A 12,664-nucleotide genomic window follows, 5' to 3' on the forward strand; every position below is an offset into this window, starting at 1 on the left:
ATTTAGTGCTAAATCCACGAAAAGCATCGGTATCCATAAAAGACTTAACACAATCAAACTTAGGTGTCATACCTGACTCCTTACCATCGCCGGAACCCAAATCTTCAGAGTTGCATTTAATTCTTTCCAATAAATCCCATTTGAATTCAATAGTCTTCATCACATAAGAACCAGCATAAGAAGTATCGAGCATGGTGCGATCATTGAGAGAAAGCCGAGCATAAGTTTTTTGAATTCTCTTGAGAGCTCATGATTGGGGCATGAATATAACATTGACTTAAGCCTCCCCCAAGCTTGAGCAATGCTTTCTCCTTCGTGAGGCCAGAAATTGTATATATAATTACAATCACGATGAACAAGATGCATAGGATAGAACTTCTGGTGAAATTCCAATTTCAATCGTTTATAGTCCCAAGATCCCGTATCATCACATAGCCTATACCATGTCAATGCGTCTCCCTTCAAAGATAAAGGAAAGACCTTCCTCTTAACAACATCATCGGGCATACATGCAAGCTTAAATAATCCACAAACTTCATCCACATAGATAAGGTGTAAATCGGGATGCAATGTTCCATCTCCTGCAAAGGGATTAGCTAGCAGTTTCTCTATCATACCCGAAGGAATTTCAAAGTAAACATTTTTAGTAGGTTCAGTAGGTTGAGGAGCAACTCTTTGCTCTACCGGTCGGGGGCAAAGATGCCCCAAACAAGCCCCTCAAAGGATTAGTTTCCATAGTAACAAGTGACAGAAAATTTCAGCACACTATATAAATGTTTCCTTACCAAGTTCCACTCACCAAAGGCGCTTCACTCCCCGGCAACGTCGCCATAAAAGAGTCTTGATGACCCACAAGTGCAGGGGATCTATCATAGTCCTTTTGATAAGTAAGAGTGTCGAACTCAACGAGGATCAGAAGGAAATGACAAGCGGTTTTCAGTAAGGTATTCTTTGCAAGCACTGAAATTGTAGGTAACAAATAGTTTTGTGATAAGATAATTTGTAATGGGTAACAAGCAATAAAAGTAAATAAGGTGCAGCAAGGTGGACCAATCCTTTTTGTAGCAAAGGACAAGCCTGGACAAATTCTTATATTGAGAAAAGCGCTCCCGAGGACACATGGGAATTATCGTCAAGCTAGTTTTCATCACGCTCATATGATTCGCGTTCGTTACTTTGATAATTTGATATGTGGGTGGACCGGTGCTTGGGTGCTGCCCTTTCTTGGACAAGCATCCCCCTTATGATTAACCCCTATTGCCAGCATTCACAACTACAAAAGAAGTATTAAGGTAAACCTAACCATAGCATGAAACAAGTGGATCCAAATCAGCCCCTTACGAAGCAACGCATAGAATAGGGTTTAAGCTTCTGTCACTCTAGCAACCCATCATCTACTTATTACTTCCCAATGCCTTCCTCTAGGCCCAAATAATGGTGAAGTGTCATGTAGTCAACGTTCACATAACACCACTAGAGGAGAGACAACATACATCTCATCAAAATATCGAACGAATACCAAATTCACATGACTACTAATAGTAAGACTTCACCCATGTCCTCAGGAACAAACGTAACTACTCACAAAGCATATTCATGTTCATAATCAGAGGGGTATTAATATGCATTAAGGATCTAAACATATGATCTTCCACCAAATAAACCAACTAGCATCAACTACATGGAGTAATCAACATTACTAGCAACCCACAGGTACCAATCTGAGGTTTTGGTACAAAGATTGGATACAAGAGATGAACTAGGGTTTGAGAGGAGATGGTGCTGGTGAAGATGTTGATGGAGATTGACCCCCTCCCGATGAGAGGATCGTTGGTGATGACGATGGTGATGATTTCCCCCTCCCGGAGGGAAGTTTCCTCGGCAGAACAGCTCCGTCGGAGACCTAGATTGGTTCCGCCAAGGCTCGCCTCGTGGCGGCGGAGTTTCATCCCGTAAGCTTTCTTATGATTTTTTTCCAGGGTAAAAGACTTCATATAGCAGAAGATGGCCATTGGAGGGCTGCCAGGGGGCCCATGAGGCAGGGGGGCGCGCCCCCCACCCTCGTGGACGGTGGGTGGCCCCCCTCATGTATTTCTTCCGCTGAATAATTATTATTAATTCCAAAAATGACTTTGGTGGAGTTTCAGGACTTTTGGAGCTGTGTAGAATAGGTCTGCAATATTTTCTCCTTTTCCAGCCCAGAATCCCAACTGCCGGCATTCTCCCTCTTCATGTAAAACCTTGTAAAATAAGAGAGAATAGCCATAAGTATTGTGACATAACGTGTAATAACAGCCCATAATGCAATAAATATCGATATAAAAGCATGATGCAAAATGGACGTATCAGCATCCACGTCTACCTTACCAAGTTGATTCGAATCAAATTTTGAAATATTAGCTTGCCACTTCTTTTTTAGATGGAGAGATGATACTCGGGAGTAATGTGTTTTTACATGCTTGTTGCTAGCGATTTACTATATGACAAGTAGTTAACCCACTCAAAAATGCGAATCAAACCCAAAATGAAATATCTCGATTCAATGAAATAGCTCGTTCACTAGGTCAAAATAGTGAACTAAATCCAAAATTGAACACCTCAATCGAGTAGCATGTTGTACAGTATTTTAGTACTCCATGAACATGTTGAAAGTCAAATTAATAAACTTTTTTGATATACACATATATCCGCTCATGTGTGGAACAACATGTTCTCCAATTTAAATATTTGAATGCAAGTTTATATCGAAACATGGTTTATATCAGTCTTTGATGCATAAAACGCGACCTCCCCCTCTCCCGGACTCCTGCTCTCTCTCTCTCTCTCTCTCTCTCCGACAATCTTCAATTCTGTCGCACGCATCCGACACACAAACCTTGTTGGTCCCTCTACCTTTCTCTCCATCTCCCTCTCTCTCTCTTTGTGTGTGTGTGTGTGGGGGGGGGGGGGTCTCTCTAGTTTGCATGCATATATACTCCATCTATAGGTCTCTCTCGCACACTATGTATGATACTCTAGCTAGTCCAAGCAAGATATCTTGGGTGCACTCATCGTACGCACACAAATTCCTTGGCTCGTTGTCGGGGGTTGGGTGCGACATATGCCAAAGGATGGCTTATCATGGTGGGAGCGAGTAGAACGTCCCCGGTGCCCGGAAGCAGGATGAGGCGTAGACACGAACGCCGGCGTACTTTACCCAGTTTCGAGGCTCTCCTAGGAGATAACACCCCTAGTCCTGCTCTGGGGGTCTCTGCATGATCACTAAAGGCACAAGTGATACAAAGTTGCTCCTTGAGCTATATGCTAGAGGAAGGAGAAGGCTAGGCTAGCTCTCTCCTACCCTAGGAATGTGGCTAGGTCAAGTGGGGGTGGGAACCCTTTGCATGGGTGCCCTGGGGGGTTTATATAGGCCTACCCCCAGGGGTACAATGGTAATCTGGCCGGCTGCTGGGCCCGGCTATCAGCGTCTCTGGCATCCGGCTTCTCCGCCGACTACTGGGGCCCGCCGCTTGGTGGGCCCCGCCGACTGGTCTGGTACAGAGCTGATAGGCCGCTTCCGTGCTGATGGGTCTGGTTGGTGGCTACTCATTGTAGCCGTGCTGCTAATGACGCTGCCTTGGTCATCCCAGTGTGGCTACAGTCCCTGCCGCCTGGTGGGAGATCACTGTAGCCACACCTGGTCTCATCAGGTTAATGGGGCACGGGCTTCGAGGGAGGGGACGGCTGCCTGCTAGAGGCCAGCCCTCCTCCGGTCCGGCTGGTTCGGCATGCGCCGTCTTCTGGGACGTCACTGCCCAGAAGGGCCCGCAGCCTATGGGCCGTACCGACAGGCCGTCGTGGGGGGCAGGGCTCCGCCTGCCCAGAGTGATGTCAGGGGAGAGTGGCAATGGTGCCACACTTTGCGGAGATCTCCGCCCGTACGGGGCACTGTGGCCGCGCCAACCCCAGGATTCGGGGGTGAGGGCTTCACTGTTGCCACACCTCGTCTCATCCTCTTGATGGGGCACAAACTCTGAGGGTACGCGGTGGCCGCCTGCTAGATGCCGGCCGCTCATGATTCCATCTGCTGGTGGTGGGCCGCCCTCTGTCAGCCGGCCGTTTGGCAAGCCGGCCCCCAGAGGGCGGTGCTTCGGCTTGGGGCGGAGCAAGGCGGAGCCGGCCCAAGGTCTTGATAAATTCAGGGACTCGGGTGTGCCTACCCATGGCCCATTACTCCGACAGTAGTCCCCGAAGCCGGTGAGGCATTGTGGTCGAGGGGCCGTGAAGTCTCAGCGGCTTCCCTCCCTCACCGAGCTCTGGGAGAGTGTTGATCCGTCTTGCGGTTGGCCGACTACTGAAGCCGGCCTCGCCTAGGCGAAACTATTTGGTCGATTTTGAACTCCAAGACGGGAAACAGGTGGCGTGCCTGCTAAGCTTCCCAGGCTGCCGCCCGCCACAGACACGTCACGTGGTGCATGCCAGCCCGGCCAGCCTGCCATCCCATGCCCCTGATGGGACGTGACAATGGCCGGGCCCGCCACTACCGCGTCTCGGCACTCGGGCGGATCTGCTGTGCCGAGGGGGGCGGTTGCAATTTCCACGACCGTTCACGGCGTGGTGAATGCGTGTGATAAATTTGGACGTGGGGTCGTGGGTGCAGTTAATCCCACGACCCGCGCCCCGCCCCGCCCCCTTGGCGTCGTAGCCTGAGGGCTATAACTAGGGGGAAGGGAGGGGTGCGGCAAAGCTCGCGCCCCCCTCCCACTCTTCTTCTTCCTCTGCTCTCTCCTCCACTACCGTTGCTACTGCTCAGTGCTGCCGTGGAGTTGCCGCTGTTGTTCGTCGCCGGCGCATCCTTCTTCCTCACGCAGCTCGCCCGAAGCCATGGCGCGCGAGAAGGGCGACAATTGGGAGGGGTCGACTATGATCAAAGATCACATTTCCTTCCTCCGCGACACACGCCAGATGCCCAACGTGGCATTCGTCAAGGTGCGGGTGCCGCCACAGGCGGAGATCTCGCCGGCGCCGAGGGGGAACGAGCGGGTCGTGTTCCGCTCGCACTTCCTCCGCGGCTTCGGCCTTCCGGTCAGCGGCTTCCTCCGCTCCTTCCTCGACTTCAACAACCTCCAGCCCCACCATCTCACGCCCAACGCCGTGACCCTGCTTTCCGCCTTCGTCACGGCGTGCGAGGGTTACATCGGCGTCCTCCCCACACTCGAGCTGTGGGGAGCGTTCTTCTACGGGAAGCTCGACACCTCCGCCAAGGATACGACGGCTGAGTGTGGCGGGTTCGTCGCCGTGCGTCGGCCAGCAAAGTGGAACGCCTTCCCCATCATCAAGCTGGCACGGTCCATGAAGATGTGGCAGCAGTCCTACTTCTACGTCGAGAATGTAGATCCGGCTGCCGACTTCCTCAATCTGCCGGCCTACGAGGCTGGCCCTCCCACTGGGCTCCGGCCTAACTGGGGCTACAAGCCGAAGCCGATGACGCCAGACGCAGCGGCCGCCATCGGCCGGCTCCGGGTGCTCCAGGAGTCGGAGGGCCTCGTGGCCTCCGACCTCCTGATCGCCTTCGTCGAGCATCGGGTTCTCCCGCTCCAGAGTCGCCCTCATCCAATCTTCCGGATGAGCGGGAACCGCGACCCCAGCCGGCTGTGCACGAAGCAGATGCCGACTGCTGAGGCTGCACGGATGGTGAATGAGAACTCCGACCTCAAGGTGTCGGAGGCAGAGTGGCGGTACGGGAAACGGCCGTACTCGCGCGACGATCCGCCGCCTATCGTAAGTTTCTTCATTTCTTCCTTCTGATCTGTTTTTTTCAGCCTCGTTCTTGTCGTGATGCAACTCCCTTCTGGTCGCAGATTTATATGTCCGCGGCGACAGCCACCCTCTTGGGGCTGGGTGATGACTACCTGCCAGACTGGGCGGTGAGCGACTTGGACGACCCCGACTTGGGGGCGGCCGCCCGGGCGGACGATGCAACAGGCGGCGGCGGTGGAGCAGGCGGCTCTGAGGAGGGCGGCGTGGAGACTTGGCCCGATGACGACGATGATGAAGATGAGCCACGCCCCGCCCAGAGCACTGCCAACACCGGCGCAGGTCCCTCTACTAGGCCGCCCGCCTGTGGCAGTAAGCGCAAGCAGAAGCAGTGCGCCGCCCTATTTGGGAGCACCCCAAAGAAGCCCAAGAACCCGGCCGCGGCGACCAGGCGGAAAGAAACCACGGTCAAGGTGGCCAAGCACCAGAGGCAACCGAAGGTGCCCGTCATGGTGTCGGTGTAAGTATATTTTCATGTTTTTCGTCTTCTTGCCAATCTGGCTTGAGAGCTTTTCTGACTTGTCTTCTTATTTCAGGGCCCCGCTGACCCTCGAGAAGTCGAGCGCCACCTCGGTCATCAGGTCGGCGGCGACCTCCTCCACCAGCCGGTGAATTGACCCGGCCGCCGAACTTTGGGAGGGGACAGAGCAGAACGCGCGTGAGGAAGAGGCCGACCGTCTGGCCAAGGAGCAGGCGGACAAGGCCGCCGTGTCTGTTGAGAGGGCGCTAGCGCAGGCGGAGGCCTACGCCGCGGAGAAGGAGCGGCTCGCGGAGGCCGCACGCTGCCACGAGCCGCTGCTCGTGATGCCCCCGAACACCGCGCCGCCTCCGCCTGAGTTTGTGGCGACGGCCGGAGGAGCGGCGATGATCATCCGATCCGGGAGCAGGAGGGCGGCGACGTAGCCATGCTGGACGTCTTCGTGCCGCCACCACCGCCGTTGCCACCGCCAGCCAGCGGGATGCAGGACGAGCATCCGGCCGCACCGCCGGTGCCACCGGTCGAGGACGCGGTGGTGACGGACCTGATTCCTGAGGTCCGCACACCCGCACGCCGCCGCCTTGAGAAGGCGGCCTCAGCACCGCGGCCGCAGGAGGTCGGTCCCATGAGCTCGTCGGTCCCCGACACCGAGGTGACCAGCGCCGCGCCCATAGGCTGGATACACAGGGGCGGGACGGGCTCCCTGAACCAGGCGTCCCTTGACGTCCAGGCCAAACTCCAAGCCGAAGCCGAGGCCCTCAAGCGCTGCAACGAAGCCTTCCTGGAGTCGCGGGCAGCCATCCGCGTAAGCTTCCCTTGCTTTCCTTTTTATTTTTTCCTTGGTCTTCTTGCTTCCTTCATGGGGCGTGCTAGCGCACCCACTGGGTGTAGTCCCCAAGTTTCGGGTTGGCTGCTGAGCGGGAGGTCCGGAACTTTAACTTGCAAGTATCGAATGTTGACTTGTCTGGTATCCCTTCTGCAGGACTACCACAATCTTCGTGCCGTCTCCTTCAACTCCAAGGTTCGGGAGCTGGAGATGCGGACTTCCCATCTGTCCGAGAGCAGGAGTAAGCTCCATCTTCCTCTCTTCGCAGGGGCGAGCTGGCGCACCCGCGGGCTATAGTCCCCGAGGTTTGGGCCGACTGCTGAGTAGTCGGGCCGAATCTCCTCAATGTTTCTTTCTTTGTTAATTACTTCTTCTCTGCGGGGGCGTGATGGTGCACCCGCGGGCTGTAGTCCCCGAGATTCGGGCCGACTGCTGAGCAGTCGGGCTGGATCTCCCCGGCAACTACATTCCGCCTTGTCTTCTTGACTGATGCTCTTTCTTCTTTCCCTTTTTTCAGAGGCCAACACCGCCTTGCAGCAGCAGCTGGGCGAAGCCAACACCGCTCTGTGCGGCAAGGAGGCGGAGTGCAGCAAGCTGACCGAGGAGCTGGACCGGCTGGTCGCCAAACTCGCCGAGCAGACGGAGGCTCTCAAGATGGCCCAGCAGGATGCGAAGGCGAAGGAGGCCAATCTCCTTCCCGAGTTCGAAGCCGAGCGCGCCTCCTGGGCCGACAAGGAGGCACAGATGATGGCCTGCTTTAGCAGCATCGAGGACCTGGTCGATGGTGAGTTTTATTCTTCTTGTTCGTTGTCTTGAGCTGCCGGCCTCTTCTAAGCCGACTGCTTATTTCTGACTTTGTTTTTCCTTGCTTTCTGCCCAAGCATATTTCTTCCCGGGTCACTCCGTTGCCGCGAGCCAAGCCATCGAGGCCTAGCGCAAGGAGCGGAGGGTGGAAGGCGCGCAGATTGCTGCTGACGCCCCCCGGACCCTCAATGAGCAAATCCTCAGCATCCAGGCCCGGCTTTGGCCCGCCCATCAAGTGTTGCACCATCTTCAGCATGTTGGTGCCCAGGCGATTTCCGCCCTCTGGCCAGGTCTGCCGGCTCCGCGCACTCCAAGCCGGACCGCCGACTGGCTGGAGGTGACGGCTGGCCGCCTGGAGGCCTGGAAGGGCTCTGCAGCCCGGGTAGGAGCGCGCCGCGCCCTTGAGTTTGTCAAGGCATGGTATCCTGGGCTAGATTTAGCCCAGTTGGCCATGTTCCGGCTGGAAGCGCAGGAGGAGCTGGCAGCGGTGGAGGCCGAACTTGTCAACAGGGCGGCGGCGATCGCCGACTTCACCGACACCAGCATCTTCGTTCTAGAGGTGGTTGAGGAAGGCGGAAAAGGCCCGCAAGAGTGGCTCGGGCTGAACCCGGAGGACAACAAGGACTCGTCTGAAGTCATTGACTCCAGCGATGAAGGAGAGGAGGGGAGGAGGAGGAGGATGAGGAGGAGGAGGGGGAGGAGGAGGACAACGACATCGACATGCCGGAGGCTGGTGCGGATGATCAGCCCCACCCTGACCGGGCCTCCAGCAACGACCCACGCTCCAAAGCACCGACTGCTACTGGAGGCAGCCAGGTGGTGACCGACCAGCCGCCCGTGCCTCCGACAGACACCACCGACTCCGTTATCTAGCCTTCCGCCACCCCGACTGGCATTGCCGACTCCAGCGCCCAGCCAGAGCCGCCTGTTGCGCCAATCGGCGCAGCTAACTCCGTCATCCAGCCGGAGCCGCCTGCTGCACCAACTGGCACCATCGACATCAGCATCTAGTCGAAGCCGTCTGCTGCGCCAACCGGTACTGCCGACCCCAGCATCCAGTCGGAGCCGTCTGCCGCGCCAACCGGCACTGCCGACCCCAGCGCCCAGCCGGAATCCTCCGCCGCTCCTTAGGGATTTTTTTCTTTTTTCTTTTCCTGCTTGCTAGTCTGAACACTTTTGTTAAATTCGCACAATTCCACCCGTGGGGTGTATCTTAAACTTTGCTGAATCCCGGCCGATCGGTCTTTATCTATGTAAATATTCTATCGCAACTTTATGCTTTGTTCTGCCGATCTCTAGCTTTCCTTGCGTGAACTCCTTGCTTTTTTCCTTTGCCGCCCTCCCTTAGCTATCCTTTTGCCTGCCAAGCAGCCGCTCTACGGACTGCGGCTGGTTTGAGTACTTAGCTTTTTGCGGGAGGGCAATTACTTAGCCGTTTGGAGGTTTTTGCAAGGGAGGCAGAGGCCGGCTGCTCGGCAGCTGGCCGGGCAGGTATGGTGCCGACCTCGGCTATATGTGCTTTTTCCTTAACCATTTTTCATGTGGGCACTGTCTTGACGCCTCTGCCCACCATGCAGTCGCTCTGCGAACTGTGGCTTCTGACAAAAGAAGTTTTAGGTGCCGACACATTACTTGTCCGGCTGCAGGAGGTGGCATATAGTAGAGGGCGGAAAACCTCCGGGCCGACTGGTCGACCCGGTGCCAGGCGGAAATCATAAAATAGAAACATACTCATGGGCATAATACTTATCATATAGATAAAGGGAGGGCAGTCCCCGAGTTCGTCTCGGGGGACCCGGAGTCTTTGTACATGATACAAAAGGTAGCGTGATACATACTGCTTTCAACTGTAAAATCTCCGGAGGAGGTTTGCATTCCACGGCCTCTCCGTATCCTTGCCTGAATCATCTCTTTTGCGTGCTCTGGGCTTCTGAGCGTTGATCAGATAGTAAGAGTCGTTGCCCAGCACCTTGCTGATGATGAAGGGGCCTTCCCAAGGCGCCGAGAGCTTGTGCTGGCCGGCTGTTCGCTGGATCAGCCGGAGCACAAGGTCTCCCTCTTGGAAGGATCTTGGCTTCACCTTGCGGTTATAGTATCGACGCAGACTCTGCTGGTAGATGGCGGACCGGCTGAGTACCAACAGCTGGCCTTCTTCCAGCAGGTCGACACCGTCTTCTCGCACCTCCTTGGCGTCCGCCTCGGTGTACATGGTGACTCGCGGGGAGTCGAACTCTATGTCCATCGGGATGACGGCTTCAGCACCGTAGACGAGGAAGAAGGGCGTGAAGCCGGTCGACTTGTTTGGAGTCGTGCGCAGGCTCCAAAGGATGGCCGGCAGCTCGTCGAGCCAGCAGCCGGCCGAACGCTCAAGAGGCTCGACTAGTCGGGGCTTGATGCCGGACAAGATGAGGCCGTTTGCTCGCTCAACCTGTCCGTTTAACTGCGGATGGGCAACGGACGCTAAGTCCAGTCGGATGCCCTGCGTCGCGCAGAAACGATCCAAGGCTCCTTTGGCAAAGTTTGTGCCATTGTCGGTGATGATGCTATGCGGTATGCCGTACCGAGTGGTGATGTCGGCGATGAAAGTCACGGCATTCGGCCCATTCAGTTTCTTGATTGGCTTGGCCTCTATCCACTTGGTGAACTTATCCACGGCAACAAGCAGATGAGTCATGCCGCCACGGGCTGTCTTGAATGGCCCCACCATATCCAAACCCCAAATGGCAAATGGCCAAGCAATCGGAATAGTCTTGAGTGCAGAAGCTGGCAAATGAGGCTTGGATCAGAATCTCTGGCACCCCTGGCACTTATGGACCAACTCTTTGGCCTCTTCAAGAGTAGTCGGCCAAAAGAAACCATGGCGAAAGGCTTTGGCAACAAGTGCTCTTGAGGCCGCGTGGTGGCCACATTCACCCTGGTGAATATCTCTGAGGATTGCTTGGCCTTGGTCCGGCTCCATGCAGCGCTCGTACATGATGTCTACTACACAACCTTCTTCTTGTAGACGTTGTTGGGCCTGCAAGTGCACAGGTTTGTAGGACAGTAGCAAATTTCCCTCAAGTGGATGACCTAAGGTTTATCAATCCGTGGGAGGCGTAGGATGAAGTTGGTCTCTCTCAAGCAACCCTGCAACCAAACAACAAAGAGTCTCTTGTGTCCCCAACACACCCAATACAATGGTAAATTGTATAGGTGCACTAGTTCGGCGAAGAGATGGTGATACAAGTGCAATATGGATAGTAGATATAGGTTTTTGTAATCTGAAATAATAAAAACAGCAAGGTAACTAAAGATAAAAGTGAGCGTAAACGGTATTGCAATGATAGGAAACAAGGCAAAGGGTTCATACTTTCACTAGTGCAAGTTTTCTCAACAATAATAACATAGATAGATCATATAACAATCCCTCAACATGCAACAAAGAGTCACTCCAAAGCCACTAATAGCGAAGAACAAATGTAGAGATTATGGTAGGGTACGAAACCACCTCAAAGTTATTCTTTCGGATCAATCTATTCAAGAGTTCGTACTACAATAACACCTTAAGACACAAATCAACCAAAACCCTAATGTCACCTAGATACTCCATTGTCACCTCAAGTATCCGCGGGCATGATTATACGATATGCGTCACACAATCTCAAATTCATCCAACCAACACATAGTACTTCAAATAGTGCCCCAAAGTTTCTACCGGAGAGTCAAGAAAACGTGTGCCAACCCCTATGCATAGGTTCATGGGCAGAACCCGCAAGTTGGTCACCAAAACATACATCAAGTGGCACGTGATATCCCATTGTCACCACAGATAAACACGGCAAGACATACATCAAGTATTCTCAAATAAAGACTCAATCCGATAAGATAACTTCAAGAGGGAAACTCAATTCATCACAAGAGAGTAGAGGGGGGAGAAACATCATAAGATCCAACTATAATAGCAAAGCTCGCGATACATCAAGATCGTGTCATAGAGAGAAAACGAGAGAGAGAGAGAGAGATCAAACACATAGCTACTGGTACATACCCTCAACCCCGAGGGTGAACTACTCCCTCCTCGTCATGGAGAGCGCCGGTATGATGAAGATGGCCACCGATGATGGATTCCCCCTCCTGCAGGGTGCCGGAACGGACTCCCGAGAGGTTTTTGGTGGCTACAGAGGCTTGCAGCGGCGAAACTCCCGATCTATCTTGATATTCGATGGTTTTAGGGTACATAGGCTTATATAGGCGAAAGAAGTCGGTCGGGAGGTGCTCGAGGGGCCCACGAGATAGGGGGGCGCGCCCTATAGGGGGGGACTCCTATATCGTGGCTGCCTCGAGTATCTTCTGACGTGAACTCCAAGTCTCCAGGATCATATTCTTCCAAAAAAATCACGCTGCCGAAGGTTTCATTCCGTTTGGACTCCGTTTGATATTCCTTTTCTTCGAAATACTGAAACAGGCAATAAAACAACAATATGGGCTGGGCCTCCGGTTAGTAGGTTGGTCCCAAAAGTAATATAAAAGTGTATAATAAAGCCCATAATCATTCAAAACAGATAATAAAATAGCATGAATGCTTCATAAATTATAGATACGTTGGAGACATATCAGCATCCCCAAGCTTAATTCCTACTCGTCCTCGAGTAGGTAAATGATAAAAGAAAGAATTTATGAAGTGTGAATGCTAGAAGGTGCACAAGTTTGATCAATGATAATTTCAATCACCTTTTCTAGCATGATAATATGTCATAACAGTAGTTCATCTCATAAAACTT

Source organism: Triticum aestivum, chromosome 7B, assembly GCF_018294505.1.
Source record: "Triticum aestivum cultivar Chinese Spring chromosome 7B, IWGSC CS RefSeq v2.1, whole genome shotgun sequence".
In the NCBI taxonomy this organism is placed as follows: domain Eukaryota; kingdom Viridiplantae; phylum Streptophyta; class Magnoliopsida; order Poales; family Poaceae; genus Triticum; species Triticum aestivum.